Source organism: Scyliorhinus canicula, chromosome 6 (assembly GCF_902713615.1).
Source record: "Scyliorhinus canicula chromosome 6, sScyCan1.1, whole genome shotgun sequence".
Classification (NCBI taxonomy): domain Eukaryota; kingdom Metazoa; phylum Chordata; class Chondrichthyes; order Carcharhiniformes; family Scyliorhinidae; genus Scyliorhinus; species Scyliorhinus canicula.
Window position 1 is genome coordinate 191,073,416 of NC_052151.1, and position 23,153 is coordinate 191,096,568.

A 23,153-nucleotide genomic window follows, 5' to 3' on the forward strand; every position below is an offset into this window, starting at 1 on the left:
TCATCATTCCACCGTTGGTGGTTCTGCCTTCAGCTGACTAAACCCAGAAGAGCAGGCAGAGGCCATTCAGGCCCTCAAGCCTGCCCTGCCATTCTGTGAGTCCAGCCTCCATCTCCTTTTACCACAAAAATCTAGCAATCTCAGATATAAAATTATCTATTGAACGGGCATAGACTGTTTATTGTGCCAGAGAGTCCCATACTTTTATCACCTTATACGTGAAGTAATATTTCTTCACTTCTGTCTTTAATGGCCTAGCTGCTATTTTAATATCACATCCTCTTGTCCTCGATTCAATATCAGTGGAGAAATGGTTTATGCAGCTTATCAATCCCTTTCAAAATCCAGAACATAGAACAGTACAGCACAGAACAGGCCCTTCAGCCCTCGACGTTGTGCCGAGCAATGATCACCCTACTCAAACCCGCGTATCCACCCTATACCCGTAACCCAACAACCCCCCTCCCCCCAACCTTACTTTTTTAGGACACTACGGGCAATTTAGCATGGCCAATCCACCTAACCCGCACATCTTTGGACTGTGGGAGGAAACCGGAGCACCCGGAGGAAACCCACGCACACACGGGGAGGACGTGCAGACTCCGCACAGACAGTGACCCAGCCGGGAACCGAACCTGGGACCCTGGAGCTGTGAAGCATTTATGCTAACCACCATGCTACCGTGCTGCCCCTTTGATATCCCTTTGATATTCTGGGGAATACAAGCTTTGTTTGCGTAACCGATCATGATATTTCACCCTTTGGGGCTGTGCTAACATTCTGGTGAATCTTCTTTCCTTCAATGGACCATATTCCCTTTCTAAGATGTTACCCCCCAGAACTGTAGACAATACTGCAGGTGTAGTCCAACCAGACCTTTTCATAGCTGTAGCTTAACGTCCCTTTATATTCGCACTCTCTCGTCGTGGAGGGTTTCTTTTGTACATGACCTCTCCAGTTTAGAGGTCTCTCTCTATGAACCCTAAATCTATTTGACTCTCCACTATTCCGAGCTATCATTTTGTAATCTGAGGTTGGATGGCTACACAGCTGACCTGTGTTCAAACTCATTTGCCCCATAGTTTTGTCCACTCAGCCGCCAGACTGTGGAATTTTCCCCCTCGAACCTCTCCACCTCTCTTTCCTCCACCAAGATATTTCGTAAAACCTACCTTGTCCGCCCTATTATCTCCTTTCGTGATTCGCTATCAAATCTTATCTGATTGCACTCCTTTAAAGTGTCTTGGAATGTTTTCTTTGTTAAAGTTGCAATGTAAATGCGAGTCATTGTTGGTGTATTCTTCTGCTCCGTCTACCCTGTGAGGCTCTTGGCACCTTCAAGTCCACACTCACAATGATTTATGCCAAGGAACATATTTTTGCAATTGGAGAGTGGTGTTTCAGGACAAAATATTCCTTTTTTGAGGCAGTTGCTTGCTAGTACAGAATGTGATTGTTTCTGAAAAGAGACACATGTTGCTGAAGCTTTTAATCTTACACTCACCAGAACAAACATCGCGCTATTAAATGGCACTTTGCTGTTTCTTTTGGCCTCAGAAAGTTTCTCTCCGTGATGTTGCACTCAGGGATTTCATGCTGCGGAGCTGGTCTCGCCAGCAGGAAAGGCACCTTGCAGATCGGGTCGTCATTTTGTGTGGCTGCCCCGATCTTCTACCCCCCCCCCCCCCTTTCAGGCACCCCCAGCTTTTTTGACCCCTCTGTCAGCCCCCAACTTTGGTGAGGCTCTTGGGAACCATTACACCTGATCCACATTGATGTGGTCCAGTACTAAAGGGCACCCTGGCGAGGTCTCGAAGTTGTGGCCATTGAGTTCTGGGCACTGGGTGAATCCAGTGTCCGGGTATTTAAATGAGCCATTAGGCTGGTGTAGGTACACCCACTGTGCTGCTAGGAAGGGAGTTCCAGGATTTTGATCCATTGACATTGAAGGAACAGCAAAATATTTCCAAGTTAGGATGGTGAGTGACTTGGCGGTGAATCTCCAGGTGGTGGGGTTCCCAGGTATCTGCTGCTCTAATCTTTCTAGATGGTAGTGGTCATGGGTTTGGAAGGTGCTGCCTCAGGAGCTTTGGTGAGTTTCTGCAGTGCATCTTGTGAATGGTACACGTGGATGCCATGGCGGGTCGGTGGTGCAGGGAGTGAATGTTTAAGGTGGTATCAATCAAGTGGGCTGCTTTGTGCTCAATTGTGTTGAACTTCCTGTCTGTTCTTGGAGCTGCACTCATTCAGGCAATTGGGGAGCATTCCACCACACTCCTGACTTGTGCCTTGTAAGGTGGTGGACAGAATTCGGGGTGTTAGGAGTCAGGAGGTGAGTTACTTGCTGCAGGATTCCGAGCTTCCGATCTATCCTGTAGCCACACAATTTACATGGCTCATCCAGTTCGGTTTCTGGTCAATGGTAACCACCCCAGGATGTTAATAGTGGGGGATTTAGTGATGGTAATGCCATTGAATGTCAAGGGCCACTGGTATGATTATCTCTTATTGGAGATGGTCTTTGCCTGGCACTTGTGTGGCACGAATATGGCCACTTGTCACCCCAAGCCTGGATATTGTCCAGGTATTGCTGCATTTGCACGTGGACTGCTTAAGTGTCTGAGGAGTCATGAATGGTCAGCTGAGAACATCCCCACTTCTGACCTTAAAATGGAAGGCAGGCCATTGATAATGCAGCTGAAGATGGTTGGTCCTGCAATGATGTCCCGGGACTTAGATGACTGATCTCCAACCACCACAACCATCTTCCTTTGTGCCGGGTATGACTCCAGCCAGTGGAGAGTGTTCGCCCTGATCCCCATTGATTCCAGTTTTGCTCGGACTCCTTGATGCCACACTCGGTCAAATGCTGCCTTGATGCCAAGGGCAGTCCCTCACCTCTGGAGTTCAACTCTTTTGTTCATATTTGAACAGTTATAACCTCTAAAATCCCCTCCAAGTGCAATCCGATGGAACAGACATTGTCCACATGCTCAACAAGTTTATAGGACTGCTACAACAAGAGAAAACCCATTTATATTCAAACAGAAGTCCTAGCCGATCTTCACGGTAGATGCATGTAAGTCACAGAACATTGGTCCGTTAGAGGATGTGTGGTCATTTAGTTATGGGATATGATGAAATGGCGGAGGCAATGAACAAATATTTTGTATCGGTCTTCACAGTGGAGGACACTAATAACATGCCAGCAATTGACCGAGAGAAGAAGGTAGGTGAGGACCTGGAAACCATTACTATCACGAAAGAGCAAGTGTTGGGCAAGCTAATGGAGCTCAGGATAGATAAGTCTCCTGGCCCTGATGGAATGCATCCCAGGGTACTGAAAGAGATGGCTGGAGTAATATCAGATGCACTGGCGGTAATTTTTCCAAAATTCGCTGAATACTGGGGCAGTCCCAGAGGATTGGAAAACAGCAAACGTGACGCCACTGTTTAAAAAGGGAAGTAAACAAAAGATGGGGAATTATAGACCGGCTAGCTTAACCTCTGTCATGGGGAAGATGCTTGAGTCTATTATCAAGAAAGAGATAGGAGGGCACCTCGATAGAAATTGTCCCATTGAACGGACGCAGCATGGATTCATGAAGGGCAGGTCATGCTTGACGAATCTCTTGGAATTCTATGAAGACATTTCGAGCAAGGTAGACAAAGGGGACCCAGTGTATGTGGTGTACCTAGATTTCCAAAAGGCCTTTGACAAGGTACCACACAAGAGGCTGCTGCATAAGATAAGGATACATGGTGTTAAGGGTAGAGTACTAGCATGGATAGAGGATTGGTTGTCTAACAGGAAACAAAGAGTGGGAATAAATGAGTGCTATTCTGGCTGGCAATCAGTGACGAGTGGTGTGCCTCAGGGATCGGTGTTGGGACCACAATTATTTACAATTTATATAGACGATTTGGAGTTGGGAACTACGTGTAAGGTATCCAAGTTTGATGATGACACGAAGGTGTGTGGCAGAGCAAAGTGTACTGAGGACTGTAAAACCTTACAGAGGAACATTGACACATTGAGTGAGTGGGCAAAGGTCTGGCAGATGGAGTATAATGTCAATAAGTGTGAAGTCGTGCATTTTGGTAGGAGTAACAATAGAACGGATTATTACTTAAATGGTAAAAAGCTGCAGCATGCTGCTATGCAGAAGGACCTGGGTGTACTTGTGCATGAGTCACAGAAGGTTGGTCTGCAGGTGCAACAAGTAATTAGGAAGGCAAATGGAATTTTGTCCTTCGTTGCGAAGGGGATTGAGTTTAAAAGCAGAGAGGTAATGTTGCAGTTGTACAAGGTGCTGGTGAGGCCACACCTGGAGTACTGTGTGCGGTTTTGGTCTCCACACTTGAGAAAGGATGTGATAGAACTAGAGGGGGTGCAGAGGAGGTTCACTAGGCTGATTCCGGAGTTGAGGGGGTTATCATATGAGGAGGGGCTGAGTAGATTGGGATTATATTCACTGGAATTCAGAAGGTTGAGGGGGAATCTAATAGAAACATATAAAATTTTGAAGGAAATGGATAAGATAGAAGTAGAAAGGATGTTTCCACTGGTAGGTGAAAGTAGGACACGAGGGCATAGCCTCAAGATTAGGGGGAGCAGATTTAGGACTGAATCAAGGAGGAACTTCTTCAGTCAGAGGGTGGTTAAAGTATGGAATTCCCTACCGAAAGACGTAGTAGACGCTACTTCATTTAATATATTTAAAGATTGGGTAGATGTTTTTGTGAAAAATAAAGGAATTACGGGATATGGCGAGAATGCGGGTAAGTGGTTCTGAGACCACGAAAAGATCAGCCATGATCTTATAGAATGGCGGAGCAGACTCGAAGGACCAGACAGTCTACTTCTGCTCCTAGTTCTTATGTTCTTATGTTCTTATATCATGCTGCTGCGTTTTTTGAATTATGCTTTTGAACACATTCAGCAGAAGAACGATTGCCTCATTTTAATATATTCTGTATTAAGCAACACTTGCTTCTGCAAATTATGGAGAAACTGGGGAACAATATATGAGATTTTAAAAGATGCTTCATAAATAGTGGTGGGTGGTAAGTTATTCTGCTGTTAAACTAGAGAAAACCAACAAGCTGAAGGAAATGCTGAATTATGAACTGGCCTTTGAATGGTCCCTTATGCGGGTTGGTGCTTCGCTATATCCAAATATCAAAGCTGTAATTGCAGATTACGGCAATGGGTGTTTGACACCACCTAGATAATATAAATGCTGATTTGCATTATAGGCACAGGCTCTTGTTATCGCAAAGGTTGTGACTTTTGAAGAAGTAGCTCGAAATTACATTGTGTTACTGACATTTATAATGTGCTTAATAATCTCCTGGAGGAGAAAGAAAAGCAGCTCCTTTTCAAATTAGATTCTATAAAACAACACCTTGTCGGGGCGCTTTCCTTTTACACCACCTGCTGATCTTTTGAAATTCAAAATAATGAAGTATCTCGTTTGATATCTACTAAGACTGTGCAGGAAAATGATTCACAGTAATGAGACTTTGCAACGCAACTTTACACAATGGCTCAGAATTGCAAGTAAGACTATTTCTTCACTTCTGCACACATGTTGTATTTGTTCAATTCTTTGGAGGTTTTCAACCAAGAAGATTATAGGGGCAACACGGGAGCACAAGTGATTAGCACTAGGGCTGGTTTAGCACAGGGCTAAATCGCTGGCTTTGAAAGCAGACCAAGGCAGGCCAGCAGCACCATGCAATTCCCGTACCAGCCACCCCAAACAGGCGCCGGAATGTGGCGACTAGGGGCTTTTCACAGCAACTTCATTTGAAGTCTATTTGTGACAATAAGCGATTTTCATTTCATTTTTCATTTCACTGTGGCTTCACAGCACCAGGGTCCCAGGTTCGATACCCCTCTGGATCACTGTCTGTGCGGAGTCTGCAAGTTCTCCCCATGTCTGGGTGGGTTTCCTCTGGCTGCTCCAGTTTCCTCCCACAGTCCAAAAACGTGAAGGTTAGGTGGATTGGCCATGCTAAATTGCCCTTAGTGTCCAAAGGTTCGGAGGTGTTATTGGGTTATGGGGATAGGGTAGAAGTGAGGGCTTAATGTGGGTTGGTGCAGACTCGATGGGCCGAATGGCCTCCTTCTGCACTGCATGTTCTGTGTTCTATATAACAACATCAGATATAAACGCAGGAGTAGGCCAATCGGCCCTTCATGGATGATCTGCTGCAAGTCCATGTTTTCCCAAAATGTCTATATTCCTTAACGTCTGTCTTGAATATAGTCAATGACTAAAGGCCAGATTCTCTGCCTTGCGATCGGATGGAGAATCGGGCATCTGGCAAAAATCAAGGTTCGCATCCGCTGCAGATTTGGGCACCATGCTCCGGTCCCTCCCTGGTGGCGAAAACGAGGTGGGGGCGTACAAAATCGGCTTATGCATTCATTTAAATATACTGAGTGGATTTGACGTAATATGCTGTGTGCCTCCGCGATGTTTCGCTCCTCTCAGATGGCAGTCACGCGGATGCTATTTACTACAAGCATTTCCAAGCAGATCTGGTTGCCATGGCTGCTGAGGGGGAGAGAGAAAGAGACACTTCCCTGCCTCATCCCCATCTGTAGGACCTGCCCACACACAGTGACCCTCTCCACCACACAACCAGGTGCTACCCTGCTGGTGGGATGACACAAGGCCCACCCAGTTAGGACACCCACAGTAGACCCTACTGGGGAAACAAGACAGGGGCCACAGAGCCTATCGTTGTCCCTCCTCCCATCACTGCACCTTCCCTGTCCTACCTCCCTTCCACCTTCACTGTCCCACTGGCCTTGACTCCATCCCAGCTCCGCCTCCGGGTGTCCTATCAGCATCACAGCAGGGTGTTGGTGCTGGGCGGGTAGTATCAGCAGGTCTTGCCCATGGGACACAGGATGATGACTGGAGTGATATCATGGTTGTGTTGTAATTCACCGACTGACCACTGGGAGTCTCATTAATATATAAGTGAATGTTAGAGTCAGGTGACCTCAGACTGACTGGAGAGCTGGAAGACAAAGGTTGCTTGTGTATGATCATGCTGTTATTCATCTGTTGTTTTGCATATATATTTTTTTTAATTTTAGTGTAACCAATTCATTTTTTCCAATTAAGGGGCAATTTTAGCTTGGCCAATCTACCTAGCCTGCACATCTGCACACCCAATTGCTTTTGTTTCAAGGACTCTGAAGGACGCTGAACGATTGAATGCCCAAAGCGAGAAGGAGGGCTTGGAGGTGATATTTGGAGTCAGTGTGACCGATTGCAAGCCTTTTTAGGGAAGATAAGGGGATCCCAACCATTGCATCGGCTAGGATTCAGTGTTGAGCGCTTATACTCGCTGTGCACGAGTATTCGTTCAAACACTTTCCTGGTACGCAGATTGCCCACACCAACACTCTAAGTGTGCACCATTGGCCATAGGTTCCCCACCCTCGCCAGTGGCGTTTGAAGTGGTAGTGACCCTTAGTTTTATGGCTGCCTTGTCAGTGACAGCTGCTCAGGTTCGAGCATCGCCGCAGTGGGATCCTAAACTGGCGAAACTCTGCCCCATGCTTTCAAATGGGAGATTGCTGGGGATGCCCCAGTAGCCCAATAGCCTTATGCCCAGGAATTCCTGGAGCTAAGCCTGGAGGACGGTATCATACTCGGGCAAGCTCACATCATCATCCCACCACAGGGTAAGGCATCCCTCTGGAGGAATCTGCACAGTGGCCACCCAGACACTTCACAGATGAAGATGCTGACTCGGAGCTATGCCTGGTGGCCCGGCATTGATGAGGACGTAGAGAGGAGGTCATCCGCAGTGGTCCGGTGAGTCAGCAGCACCAGAAGCTTTTGCCGGCGGCCTCCCTTCATCCCTGAGAATGGCCGGAATGCCCCGAGTGAGACTTCACGCAGATGTCACAGGGCCTTCCCTGGGGTCCATGTTCCTCATCATCGTGGACACCCACCCGCAATGGCTTGAAGTTTAGAGAGTGGCCTCGACAACGTCGAGAGCCACCGTTAAAAAGCTGAGGTGCTCATTCAGTATCAGTGGGATCCCTGAGGTCCTGACGATGGACAATGGGACGCCTTTCACGAGTGAGGAGTTTTACCACATTTTCAACATGGAATGGCATTCGGCACACCAGAACTGACTGTGTACCATCGCTCATCTACTGGCCTGGCAGAAAGGCCAGGAAAAACCTTAAAAAGGGGCATCAAAAATGCAGACCACAGGCTCCATGGACACGCGACTGGCACAGCTCCTTTTTAACTACCGATCAAGACCGCATCTGTCAAAGGGGTTCGCACCTACAGAACTACTATGGGCCGCAGGCTTAGGACCTAGTTGACTTTTCTGTTGACCAAACTTTTCTGGAGGTGCAGCAGGAGGCTCAGAACCAGCACCATGACCATAGGATGCGAGGGTGGCAGTTTCAATCAGGGTCTATGCCCACAACTTTGGAGACGGTGCATTCATGCCAGTGAGAACAGGGCCAATCCCCTACAAAGTTAAAATTCAGGGGACAGTTCAGCGGATGCATGTGGTCAACCTCAAGAAACGGCACCCATGCTACACAACGTCCAACAGGCACCATTGACGCCTCCTCCGTGTCAAGAACCACCCCTCAGCCAGAGGACCCAACCGACTATACCCCAGCGCCCAGACCAGCAGAAGAACGATGACTAAGGCTCAGAGATGGACATCAAAGTATCCGTGCTGACGGAATACGTTGTGTCCGGGACTGAGGTTCCGCCAATAACCCTGTGGAGGTCGGCCATGAAAATGTGCCTGATGAACCACTACACCACCTGACCCAGAACTGCCACAGGCAGAAGCACGGCCTCGGGAAGAGTAGCGTAGAAGGCCCCCTCCGATGGGGGCTGAAGGGGAACGTTCGGACTTTGCGGGGCAGGGGTGTCATAACCCCCACCAGGACCACAGGGAAACCATTATCGATCCCGCCATGGGAAGTGTGCATCACGTGCTTCTCTCTCTCCACTGCCTTTATCCTACTCTTTATTATCAAGACTACTCAATCCCCACACCTCCTCCATTTGGCCCATCGCTATCACTCATTCTATTTGGTTCCCGACTTGGTTACTGAAGCCATGCCACCATAGTGCCAATTAGATAAAATCCATTAATGTCTATCTGTGCCTGTGGTGAATGCAATATGATAATTCACACTATGTCTTTGTAAGCGCAGTAGCGTTATCCGACCACTAGGGGGAGTAGCTCTGGGAATGCTCAGGAGCTTGTACAGGGCTCCACCCTTGGCTCCACCCACGACTCCTCCCCCTAGAGCTGCTGTATAAATACCCTTCATAGAATTTACAGGACAGAAGGAGGCCATTTGGCCAATCGAGTCTGTACCGGCTCCTGGAAAGAGTACCCTACCCAAGATTAACACCTCCACCCTATCCCCATAACCCAGTAACCCCAGTCAACACTAAGGGCAATTTTGGACACTAAGGGCAATTTATCATGGCAAATCCACCTAACCTGCACATCTTTGGACTGTGGGAGGAAACCGGAGCACCCGGAGGAAACCCACGCACACATGGGGAGGATGTGCAGACTCCACACAGACAGTGACCCAAGCCGGAATTGAACGTGGGACCCTGGAGCTGTGAAGTGATTGTGCTATCCACAATGCTACCGTGCTGCCCTTGTCCAGAGTCAGCCTGCAGTTCACTGAGAGTTCATCAACGGGTAACAGGCTGGCTCTGTAGTAAGTCGATTAAAGCCTAGATTCATATCGGACACATGTGTCTGGTGAATTGATGGTTCCATCGACTTAAGAACATTCAAGAGCGATCATGGAATCAGCCCTCAAGCCTGGACGCCTGGAACTCGACCCGCAGGATGCAGAGGCTAAAGAAATCTTCTCCCACTGGCTGCGGTGCTTTAAGGCCTACCTGGCAGAAGTGAGCACAGCCGAAACGACAGAGGAACAGAAATTGAGTCTACTGCACGCGAGGGTGAGCCACAGAATCTCTACGCAACTAAACTCGGCCGGTTCACATACTGCAGCGCTAGCAGTACTCGATAAGATATATGTGAGGCCCGTTAACGAAGTTTACGCTCGCCATGTGTTCACGACTCGCCACCAGCGGCCTACAGAATCACTCGCCGAATTTCTAAGGGAACTCAATAATTTGTCCAATGGCTGTAATTAGCAAGCGGTTACCGCGGCTGAACACAGGGAACTTGCTGTACGCGATGTTTTTGTAGCGGGCCTCAGGTCTAATTATGTGCGCCAACGATTGCTGGAAAAGGGGGCCCAAGACTTAGAAACGACTGTGGAAGCTGCTACCACGGTGGAGGTTTCCTTCCGCAGCGTTAACTCGTTCCCCGTGGACCCCGCTACCCAATCATGGGCCCCCGACCAGCGACTCCCCCAGGCCTGTGCTACGCGGCCGCCCAGCCACCATGCTGCCCCAGCCAGCCACTATGCTGCTCCAGCCTGCCATTTCTGCGGCCAGAACCAGCACTGCCCGGACCGCAACGCGACCTGCAGCAGCTGCGGGTGGAAAGGCCATTACGCAAGAGTGTGCCTCGCTAAAAAGGCGCCTGCTTCCAGCTCCCCAGCGGCACAGAGTAATCGCTCCCCTCACCCGCAAGCCCGTGGGGCCCGAAACGCTGCGGCCTATGCCCCGACTCCGCCCCCTCCAGCCACGTGCGATCCATGGGGGCCGCCATCTTGGCAAACTTCCACCATGCGGCCGGCCACGTGCGACTCATGGGGGCCGCCATCTTGGACGCCATCTCCACGCTCGGACAACTCATCGGAAGAATACGACTATGAACTCAGAGCGCAGTCATCACGGGGCCACTCCAGCGCAGCTGATCGAGCCGCCGACTACCCGCAACTCGGCGCCGTCACTCTGGACCAATCACGCCCGAAGCATCTGCGAAATTCGATGGCAGAGGTCCATATCAACGGGTACAAAACGCCATGCCTCTTCAACTCCGGGAGCACGGAGAGCTTCACACATCCAGACCTGGTAAGACGCTGTTCGCGCCCCGTTTTCCCCGCGCAGCAAACTATCTTGCTCGCTTCAGGCTCCCATTCGGTCCAGATCCAGGGGCGCACCGCCGTGACACTCACAATCCGAGGCGCTAGTACTCGAAATTCAAGCTCTACGTTTTGCCCGAACTCTGCACGCCACTCTTATTAGGTCTAGACTTCCAATATAACCTCAAGAGCCTCAGCTTCGGCGGGCCCCTGCCCCCACTCACGATCTGCAGCCTCGCTACGCTGTGAATTCCCCCCTCCTCTCTTCGCCAATCTCGCTGTAAACCCGTAGCCACTCGTAGCAGGCGGTATAGCCTGCAGGATAGGGTATTTATCAGAGCAGAGGTCCGAAGGCTACTCAGTGAGGGGGTTATAGAGGCCAGCAATAGTCCCTGGAGAGCTCAGGTGGACTCTTAAGACGTTAAAACCGGGGAAAAATTCCGCATGGTTGTCGACTATAGTCAGGCTATAAATAGATTTACGCTCCTCGACGCGTATCCCCTCCCCAGGATTGCAGACACGGTAAACCAGATTGCCCAGTCCGGCTCTTTTCCACGGTGGATCTGAAGTCTGCATACCACCAGCTCCCAATCCTCCCGGAGGACCGCCACTACACGGCATTCGAGGCCGATGGCCGCCTCTTCCATTTCCTCCGGGTCCCTTTCGGCGTCACTAATGGGGTCTCGGTGTTCTAACGAGCAATGGACCGAATGGTGGACCAGTACGGGCTGCGGGTCACGTTTCCGTACTTGGACAATGTCACCATCTGTGGCTATGACCAGCAGGACCACGACGCCAACCTCCACCGTTTTCTCCAGACGGCACAGAAACTGAATCTCACGTATAACAAGGAGAAATGCGTTTTCCGCACGACCAGACTAGCCATCCTTGGCTATGTCGTGGAAAGCGGAGTCCTGGGCCAAGACCCGGACCGTATTAGGACTCCCCCTCCCCCATTGCCCCAAGGCACTCAAACGGTGCTTAGGTTTCTTTTCCTACTACGCCCAGTGGGTCCCTCAATATGCGGACAAAGCCCGCCCACTCTTTAGGGCCACACTATTTCCCCTGTCAGCCGAGGCACGCCAGGCCTTCAACGGCATCAAGGAGGACATCGCCAAAGCGGTCATGCGGGCGGTGGATGAATCCACCCCATTTCAGGTAGAAAGCGATGCCTCTGAGGTAGCTCTTGCAGCCACGTTAAATCAGGCAGGGTGACCAGTCGCATTTTTCTCCCGAACCCTCTCCGCTTCGGAACTCCGACACTCGGCAGTCGCGAAAGAAGCACAAGCCATTGTGGAGGCTATCCGTCACTGGAGGCACTACCTCGCAGGTAGGAGGTTCAACCTCATCACCGACCAAAGATCGGTTGCCTTCATGTTCGACAACTAGCAAAGGGGCAAAATTAAAAACGACAAAATTCTGAGATGGAGGATCGAACTCTCCACCTACAATTACGACATTAAGTATCGACCCGAGAAGCTCAACGAGCCGCCGGATGCCTTATCCCGCGGGACATGCGCCAGCGTGCAGATCGACCGATTGAAAGTCATCCACAATGACCTCTGCCACCCGGGGGTCACCCGGCTCGCCCACTACATCAGGGCCCGAAACCTGCCTTTCTCCAACGAGGAGGTAAAAGCGGTCACCAGGGACTGCCCGATCTGTGCGGAGTGCAAACCGCACTTCTATAGACCAGACAAGGCCCACCTGGTCAAGGCTTCTAGGCCATTTGAACGCCTTGCGATTGATTTCAAAGGGCCACTCCCCTCAACTAACAAGAACGTTTACTTTTTAAACGTCGTAGACGAGTTCTCCCGTTTCCCATTCGCTATCCCGTGCCCCAACATGACCTCCCACACAGTCATTAGGGCCCTGCATAGCATCTTCACCCTGTTTGGTTTCCTCAGCTACGTACACAGCGACCGGGGTTCGTCCTTCATAAGCGACGAGCTGCGTCAGTACCTGCTCGACAAAGACATTGCCTCGAGCAGGACTACCAGCTACAACCCCAGGGGGAACGGGCAGGTGGAGAGGGAGAACGCGACGGTCTGGAAGACCGTCCCACTGACCCTCCGGTCGAGAAAGCTCCAAGTCTCCCAGCTTCACGCTATTAGGTCCCTTTTGTGTACAGCTACCAATCAGACCCGTCACGAGAGGCTCTTCATTTTTTCCAGGGGCACTACCACGGGGGTCTCACTTCCGGCATGGCTGAGGACGCCGGGCCCCGTATTTCTGAGGAAACACGTCAGGGCGCACAAAACCGACCCCCTTGTTGAAAAGGTGCGCGTGCTCCACTCCAACCCCCAGTACGCATTCGTCGAGTTCCCTGACGGCCGTCAGGACACGGTATCCCTCCGGGATCTGGCACCCGCCGGATCCAGCGCCCCCTCTACCCCCACAGAAGGACCTCTAACCCTACACCCCATGCTGCCGCCCCCTCGTGCTCCCGAGCCCACGAGCTCGCTCCACCAGTTCCGCTCCCCCGCGCCGGCCAGCCCCCAGCGCCCCCAGTCCCCGGTCGAACCTGGAGAGTATGAAGCTCGGATACAACCCTCCCTGGAGTCCGCCATCGTACCCCAGCACACAACACCCATCCAGCCACCGCAAGAGGCTGCAACCCCGGTGCTCCACAGATCACAGCGGACAATTCGACCACCGGACAGACTGTCGTTGGAGGACACCACCCCGGCCGGACTTGATTTTTTTTGCAGCGGGTGAATGTGGTGAATGTAATATGATAATTCACACTATGTCTTTGTAAGCGCAGTAGCGTTATCCGACCACTAGGGGGAGTAGCTCTGGGAATGCTCAGGAGCTTGTACAGCGCTCCACCCTTGGCTCCGCCCATGACTCCTCCCCCTAATGCTGCTGTATGAATACCCTTGTCCAGAGTCAGCCTGCAGTTCACTGAGAGTTCATCAACGGGTAACATGATGGCACTGTAGTAAGTCGATTAAAGCCTAGATTCATATCGGAAACACGTGTCTGGTGAATTGATGGTTCCATCAGTGCCATTTTGACGTTTATCATAGAATTTACAGTGCAGAAGGAGGCAATTCGGCCCATCGAGTCTGCACCAGCTCTTGGAAAGAGCACCTTACCCAAGGTCAACACCTCCATCCTATCCCCATAACCCAGTAACCCCACCCAACACCAAGGGCAATTTTGGACACTAAGCGCAATTTATCATGGCCAATCCACCCAACCTGCACATCTTTGGACTGTGGGGGGAAACCGGAGCACCCGGAGGAAACCCACGCACACACGGGGTGGATCTGCAGACTCCGCACAGACAGCGACTCAAGCCGGAATCGAACCTGGGACTCTGGAGCTGTGAAGGAATTGTGCTATCCACAATGCTACCGTGTTGCTATGAATATTTTTCATTTTTGGATCTGATGACTTTGATTCTCCGTTCCTTCACACCGGTAGGATTCTGCAGTCTCGCTGCAGTGAATGGAAATGTAGCTTCACCTTTTTAAAAAAAAATTCTCTGATTACACCTTGAAGATGATTTAAGGAAAGAACAGGTGACTTAATAGGAATTGTGTTTTCAGAATTAAAAAAAAACATTGTTTTTCCAATTGATTGTGAATTTGATGGTAAAATGTTTCACTGGAGCTGATGGAAACCTGGTTTCACTGGACGATTTATTAGATTGGAGAATTCATTATTTACTGAACTTTATTTGACCTCTAATGCGACTGCTCCTCCAATTGCATCCACATCTGGGGTGAGAGAAGGAATTTCTGCATCGTGTATCTTGCAGGAAGAACAGGCCCCTCTCGCATGGCCATGGCTTGGTCACAGCCTTGCATCATCATCCCCAACAGGAAAGGGGTTAATAAATGGCAGACTTTGGGAGCGCAAATCAGGACGCGATTCCCAATTCTTTGGCAACGATTGCGAGGGATTCCCTAGGCCAGGGGTGGGCAAACTTTTCCGTGCAAGGGCCACATTCAGAAATTCACAATTCACAAAGGGCCGCATAGTATATTAAGTAAAATAATTACTTCACCCGGTTATGATTCTGGGCGCCTCATATAGAACATAGAACAGTACAGCACAGAACAGGCCCTTCGGCCCTCGACGTTGTGCCGAGCAATGATCACCCTACTCAAGTCAACGTATCCACCCTATACCAGTAAGTAACCCAACAGCCCCCCCCCCCCCCCCCCATTAACCTTAAAAAAAAAAAATTTTTTTTTTTTTTTTTTTTTTAATGACTTGGTGGGCCGCAGAAATACCTTTGGCGGGCCGCATGCGGCCCGCGGGCCGTAGTTTGCCCACCCCTGCCCTAGGCATTCCCGCTATCGGGAGCCATTTTAAGCAGGTAGCCCAATAAGCAAGGTGTCATAGCTGGGCCCTCCCTGTCCCTCAGCGAAATTCAGACACCCCCCCCTCCCCCCCGGGATTTGTTCGGTGACCCCCCCCAACCCTCCCCGAAGTTCCGGGGTTGACCCGACTCTCCCTCCACTGCCCCCGCCAACCACCAGAGACCCCCTAATTAAGGAGACTCCCACAGATGGTGGGGGTGGTGTGGGTAGGTGTTGCATTGTGGGGGAGGGGGGGGTGAGGATGGCCCTCCGCTTGACTTTGGGGAGGGCAACTTAAAGACTTACGCCCTTCGTCACCGCGAGTTCCACCGTGCTTGTCAAAACCTGCACCAATTTGTGCCCATGCGTTACCCGGCCCAGAGGACCAGCGAATCACGTGGGCCCGGAGAATTATGATACCTGGCCATTAATATGATGCAAAAGGGTCATAATGACCCTTCTGCTGGTGCAGGGCGTGAACCTTGATCCCCATGCCAGCGGGGGCTGGAGCATCAAAAATGAGAGCCAATCCCTTTTTTTCCCTCACACTGGATTCTCCGCCGCATCAGGAACCAAGTTATCAGCGGCAGGTGACGAACAATCCAGCCCAACATAACTGATTTTCCATTTCAAATTCTTGGCCAGGACTTTGCAGCCTGCGAGTGTGATCTCCAACTGAAAGGGGTGAATAAATGGCACCACATTGTGCACCTGCATCTCATTTAAAAAGTGCTATTCCATTTTTTTGTTCACCTGATCTCAAGTGGAGATTAGGGTTGCGGGCTGCTGTGACTTCTCCATGTTGATGGTGCAGAGATGTGACCTCCCTTGACAGCTTGGCAGGTTTGTTTCAGGTTCTGTTTATTGGATTTAAACACCCGGGGCCGGAATCTCCGCAACCCGACGCCAAAGTCGCGTTCGGCAATCAGCCTCAGAATCCACTTTTACTCTGGAATCAGGGTCAGCGCCGTTTTACTGTTGCTCCGTCCCTCAAAAACGGCGGACTCGAGGAGTACGCCGCATGCCGTCGGGGCAGCCTCAGGGCGTCACCTGAGGCCCCCCCTAATGCTCCACCCCTTTTGGGCCGAGTCCCCAACGGCGTGGGACACCTGTCCTCACAACTTACGGAGACTTTGCGTGGCAGCTGCGGACTGTATCCAGAGCCGCCACAGTCGGTGTAGGGCCGTTCCGATGGAAGGTGGGGCTTCGGCGGGGGCAGGGTGGACTGGTGTGGGTAGTCCGGGGTGGCGAGGCGGGATATAGGGGGGCAGTTTTGGCAGGCAGGGTCCAGACGCAGCCGGCGCCAAGTTGTATATAACGCGGCTGCCACAGGTCACCACCGTGCTCATGCGCGGCCACAGAACCGGCAAGTTGAGGCTGTATCTGCAGGTAAAGCCGGGGGCTTTACTCGGCGTGGCTGCTAGCCCCCCCCTATCGGGCGAACGATCGGTGCGGGGACGGCGCCGACTTTCTGGTCGTAAGACCAGATGGATCCTGCCGACATAACCTCAGAATCAGAGAATTCAGACCCCAGTTTTCAATTTGCACTAAAATAAAAGACGATAGATGCATAAGAATCTATCCGGATAAGATTTTTATTCTGTTGAGCTTCTACTTTAATGAAGGTGTGTTTCTGTTAGTATTCCTCATTTTGGCTGACATTTGTTGGTGGATGGTTGTTCCACAGACAGAATGGAATGTAAAGCATGGGGATTTTACCTCAGGCTGGGGAGAACACATGGGAATGCTCCAGGACCTGCAGAGATTTATCCAACTCTCAACGTAACAGACTTGTTCTCAATCAAAACTTTAATTTATTCTTGCACAAATGCAGGCTACCTTCGAAGAAATCGATGTGAAGAATAGAGTTGAAAGCCTTATCTGATTGAAATTGTAATACTGATCTCAGTTTTCAATCGCTATGGATTGGATTGGCCTGACCCATCGAGGACAGGGTTGGAGGCAGACAGGGGGAGCGGGAGGGGAACGTGCGCTTTGAGACGATGCCCTGATATCATAGAATTTACAGTGCAGAAGGAGGCTATTCGGCCCATCGAGTCTGCACCGGCTCTTGGACAGAGCACCCTACCCAAGGTCAACACCTCCACCCTATCCCCATAACCCAGTAACCCCACCCAACACTAAGGGCAATTTTGGACACTAAGGGCAATTTATCAGGGATTGGTAACCTAATGACTATTTATTGGGCAATTAATGATCAAAGACTTTGGTATTTCCTAAGAATTAATTTTTAATTGCACTGGTTGAGTGTGACTCCGGGTTGAGTGGGGCTGGAATTGACTGTTCACTAGCCCAGGGTGTCATAACACAGTAAAGGAAACAAGTTACTTTTACAAGACACATCTGGATTATTTCACTCTGAATCGGTAGTGGAGACAACATGGGAGGCATTCTCTGCTGGTGGGATTCTCGGCTCCGCCGGGAACACACCCAAGTCCACGGGTTTCCCGGCGGGTGTGGGGTGGCCACAATGGCAAATCCCATTGGCAGGTGGTGGGAATGGAGAATCCCGCTGCCAGAGAGGGTGCACCGCTGAGGAGAACGCGGCTGGGGACGAGAGACTCCCACCCCATATCTTTTCAATATATTAAGATGAACTGAGAGTGATGGCTAAAAGATGGGTATAGTGACTGAATAGCATGATATAACTACAATGCGGCATATTCTAATGATGGACATATGGACAGATGGACAATGGGGGCAGCACGGTAGCATTGTGGATAGCACAATTGCTTCACAGCTCCAGGGTCCCAGGTTTGATTCCGGCTTGGGTCACTATCTGTGCGGACATCCTCCCCGTGTGTGCGTGGGTTTCCTCCGGGTGCTCTGGTTTCCTCCCACAGTCCAAAGATGTGCAGATTAGGTGGATTGGCCATGATAAATTGCTCTTAGTGTCCAAAATTGCCCTTAGTGTTGGGTGGGGCTACTGGGTTATGGGGCTAGGGTGGAGCTGTTGACCTTGGGTAGGGTGCTCTTTCCAAGAGCCGGTGCAGACTTGATGTGACGAATGGCCTCCTTGTGCACTGTAAATTCTATGAATTCTATAAGAAAGGGGCAGTTATCAACTGTGAGAACAGCATCCAAGATACCAAACATTTATAAAATACATCGCCAATTTTGTTGATTCATGGAGATCTGGATCAATACTTAATCCATTGTGTCATCAGACAGTTTGGTATATGAGAGAATGAGTATGTTGAATGTAGCCAGATTATATACAAGGAAAGTTACGCTGGATTCTGTGTGACAGAGTGAAGGTTGCAGATTGTGACAGGAAAAGGTGCCAAGCTAACCACTTGAAACTATCTGAGCATGGCTCTCAATCTAGTGAGATCCCCCAGGGGTTGGTATTAGGACATTGCTCTTTTTGATGTATGTTATAGACTTTGACTTGGGAAGCATAATGTCAATGTTTACAGATGACCCAAAGCCAGGAAATGTGGTAAACAGTGAGGAAAATTGTCAGAAACCTCAGGAGGACAAAGACAGATTGGTGAAATTGCCAGACACACGGCAGTTAAACTGTAATGCAGAGATGTGTGAAGTGACACATGTTGCAAAGGGGAAATGAGCAGAGGAAATAAAAAACTAAATGGTGCAATGTTATCAGGAGTGCAGGCTCAGGGAAACCTGGGGGTGTATACTGACGTTGAAGGTGAGATGGCAATTGGATAAGGCTATTAAATAACACGTGGGATAGCAGGCTTTATAAATTGCGGTACAGCGTGAAAAAGAAAAGACATTACCAGCTGGACCACTGTGTTCAATTCTGGGCACCAAACCTTCGGAAGGATGTCCAGATCTTGGACGTGGCACAGAGGAGGTCGACTAGAATGGTACCAAGGATGAGGGAGTTAAATTATGTAAGAAGCAGAGGAGGCTAATTAATCATTTAATAGAGGTGTTCAAAATTGTGAAGAGCTTTGATAGAGTCAATAAAAATAAATAATTTCCACTGGTAGGAGTATTGATAACAAAGGGGTATTAGAATTTGGATAAAAACAGAAAAATGCAGGAAAACCTCAGCTGGCCTGGCAGAATCTGTGGAGAGAGAAACAGAGTAAATGTTTTGAGTCGTCTTCAGAGTGTGGCCATCTAAAATGGCCGCCGGCAAAGGATAATGAGAATTGTGGTCAGGTTGGGACACAGACGGTACACAGCCTGAAGAGGTAGAATTCCGAACGGACTACAGAAGATACAAAATGGATTCCGCCTGATATAAAATGGACTCTGTCAATGTTCTTGACCCTATGTTATTATCAGTGTCCTCTGCTGAAATAGTAAAGCTTGGTGCAAAACAAGTGATCCAAAACCAGATGCATCCGGAGAGACAATGAGCTGTTGGCAACCTTTGCCCAATGTCTGTATTTTTAGCTATTTGTAACTGACAAAGGGGCCCCAAATTAAGGAACTAGCAAGGAATGAGGAAGGACATGTTTCAACGTGGCTGGACTATTGACCCCATGACTTTATGCAACCGTTATCTATGTAATGAATTGATTGGGGACAGCAAGCTGCCAATTAGAGGCTATAGGAGCTAACTTGTAGCAATTTATGGCATTGAAGATGCATGTTATGAATTGTGACGCAAATAGAATTGATTGGGTATATGTAAATGCAAACTAATTCCACTTTCCTTCTATATATTAACCCAGTGCGACCTCAGCTCAGGTGAGAAAAGTTGCTGCTCAGAACATGGGGGTCAAAGGCCTTTTCTCCCAGAGCTCTGAAAATTAATAAATTGCTTCTTTACTCACTCAAAGGTCTATTTGTGAATATTTTCACCTACAAAATGGCGTAGTCAGCAGGATGTCATGGAACTGAGCAGTGCGGGTCAGTGAACGGGGTGAGTAGTCAAACTTTGACCACCCAGAAATTAGAGACACTCGGCAAGACGACTGATCAGGGACGTGGCACCGGAAGAACCAAAATAATAGACAGACTATGTGAGTGAGAGAAGTGACCTAACATGTTTAACTGTAATGTGTTGCTGCCGCGTTGAGAATTAACAAATGAGATTGTTTACAGCTGCAAGAGGTGATTGATGGAGGTGTGTTAAAGAACAAAGTTGTGAGGCCCTGATTAGGTAAACAGGCATCGGAGAGAAAAGAGGAGTGTTGTGGAACCCGCCCGGGGAGGCAAAAGTTACATGTCCGGACCTTCTCGGGAACGGAGGAGGACGCTGCCAGACCTCTGAGAACCTCGTCATGAGTACAATAAGAAGTCTGTGTATTCTTGGTAGGAAAGAATAGGGGGACTGTCTAGATATAAACATTCTCCCATCACACAGGGACGGTATGTAAATTAATAATGGCGGCAAAAGAAGTTAAAATGGGGTCCCCGGGCTCCCTGGTAAACTCTTGTATGACAGACGGACAGTCATTAATTAAAAAGATACAGAAAAACAGATGGGACGTATCACATACTTTGGAATTCCAGAGAGATTGGTTGACAAAACAAACTAAAGACATGATCAAGAAAACGGGGGTACTTTTGGTACATCAATTGGAGGGACTAATAGAACAAGTGAATGTGGCAAAACAGAAGAAGACAGAACTAGGGATGAGAGTGAAATGTCAAACAAAAATCAGAAAGGAATTAGAGTATAAATTGCATGAGGGGGGAAGAATGGGGCCGTGTCCGGACACAACCTCCCTGCCCCCATATGATAGTATAGAACCAACTGCCCCTCTTAGTGAGGAGACTGAGGAGACGGTCGATGTGGCACCCGTGAGCCGAGGGGGTATCTTGGCAAACCCGACCGCCAGTTACAAACCATTCACCCCGGGAGAAAGACAACAGATTATGACCGTCCTGGGAAAACTTCAGCCACAAAGCCAGAATGTGAACTTTTAGACGGAACTCAGTGCCGTCTGGGTGGGTCACCGACTGCACTTAAGAGACATTCACCAACTAGTAAGGGCAGCATGTCCGGCGGACAAGTGGCGACTTGTGGCCAGCGGTCCTGCAGTTGCTGCAGCCCAGGATTTTAGCGGGGTTCGCTGGACACACGCAGTGCCTCTCACAGGTGAGATAGATGCCCTTTCGCCTTTTTAAGGCGGAGGTCCAACGAGTCTTAGGTGATTCGCCCACAAACTGGAATAAGATCACTACCACAAAACAAAGAAAAGGCAAGGGAGCGTCAGAATATGGGGAGCAGCTATTTACGGTTTATCAAGAACATTCAGGACAAGCCAACGCTGTTAAGACAGACCTGGCGGTCGTACAAGCCTTCAAGGATGGTTTGTCAAGTAAACATCAGGCCATCATTAAACTGGGGGTAGTGACCGTCAGGAACTATGATGACTTCGTGGAATGGGCGTGCAGGGTAGATGGTGAAGACACTGACAGAGTTTAGGTAAAACAGGAAAAGGTGGCGGCCATGGCCAAGTGGGAGTCCGTAGCGAAGCCCAAGAAAGGGCCATACCACAATTGTGGAAAAATGGGCCACTTGGCGAAGGAATGTAAGGGCAAGAAGGGTGAGAAACAATGTAACTATTGTAATAAACGGGGCCATCTGGAAGCTGCTTGTTTCAGCAAACATGGCAAGCCGCCGAGAGGCCAAAATACCCTATCCGCTGCAGAGTATAAGGAATGGACAGAATGGAAGGAAAGCCAGAGCTGATGCCCTGTCGCCCCCATTAAAAACAAAAGGGAAGGGAGAATTTATGTGTCTGCACTGGTGGGGGGGGGCCGACAATGTAGCAGGGCAGCACGGTAGCATGGTGGATAGCATGAATGCTTCACAGCTCCAGGGTCCCAGGTTCGATTCCCGGCTGGGTCACTGTCTGTGCGGAGTCTGCATGTCCTCCCCCTGTGTGCGTGGGTTTCCTCCGGGTGCTCCGGTTTCCTCCCACAGTCCAAAGATGTGCGGGTTAGGTGGATTGGCCATGCTAAATTGCCCGTAGTGTCCTAATAAAAGTAAGGTTAAGGGGGGGGTTGTTGGGTTATGGGTATAGGATGGATACGTGGGTTTGAGTAGGGTGACCATGGCTCGGCACAACATTGAGGGCCGAAGGGCCTGTTCTGTGCTGTACTGTTCTATGTTCTATGTTCTATAATGTGAAATGCTGGTGCATACAGGAGCATCGGTCTCTGTTACAAACCTCCCCCTCCCTATCACGAATAAATCAATATTTTTACAGGGAATTGAGGGCACCAGAATGACCGCTTACTTGAGTACCACGCAGGTGGTAGAGATTGACAACATATACATACCTATGAAATTTTATGTGTGTAAAAATAACGGAGGCACGATTTTGGGCAACGATATCATGAGGGAATATTAGGAACGGGATGGTGGAGAGGATGAAGCGAACTCTTACAAATGCGCGAGCAAAGGTAATACAGATGTCAGGAAAAACCTGGTCTGAAGTACTGCCTATTATCTTAATGAAACTGCGGGCCACGGGAAACCGAACCACAGGCTTAACCCCTTATGAACTAATGACAGGAAGTGCGATGAAATTACCAGAGGGCATCATAACAGACGGGGCTGATGTGTGTCCCCTGAGAGACAGATTAAAACGGTACGTTCTGGAAATGAGTACACAACTCAAAATGATGTGAAAGAACGTTCATGAAAATCAGGAAAATAAGGACCGGGCACAAGAGCTTGCGATGGCGGCTTATGATTCCCCCTCCCCCTCTCCCCTCCTCCCTCCCTCCCCCCCCCCAGCAGATAGTAAGGTCATGGCAAAAACCCTGCCCAGTAAACCAGGGTTCACCCCAAAATGGAGCGGGCCTTACGAGATTATAATTAGTGGAGACACCTGTGC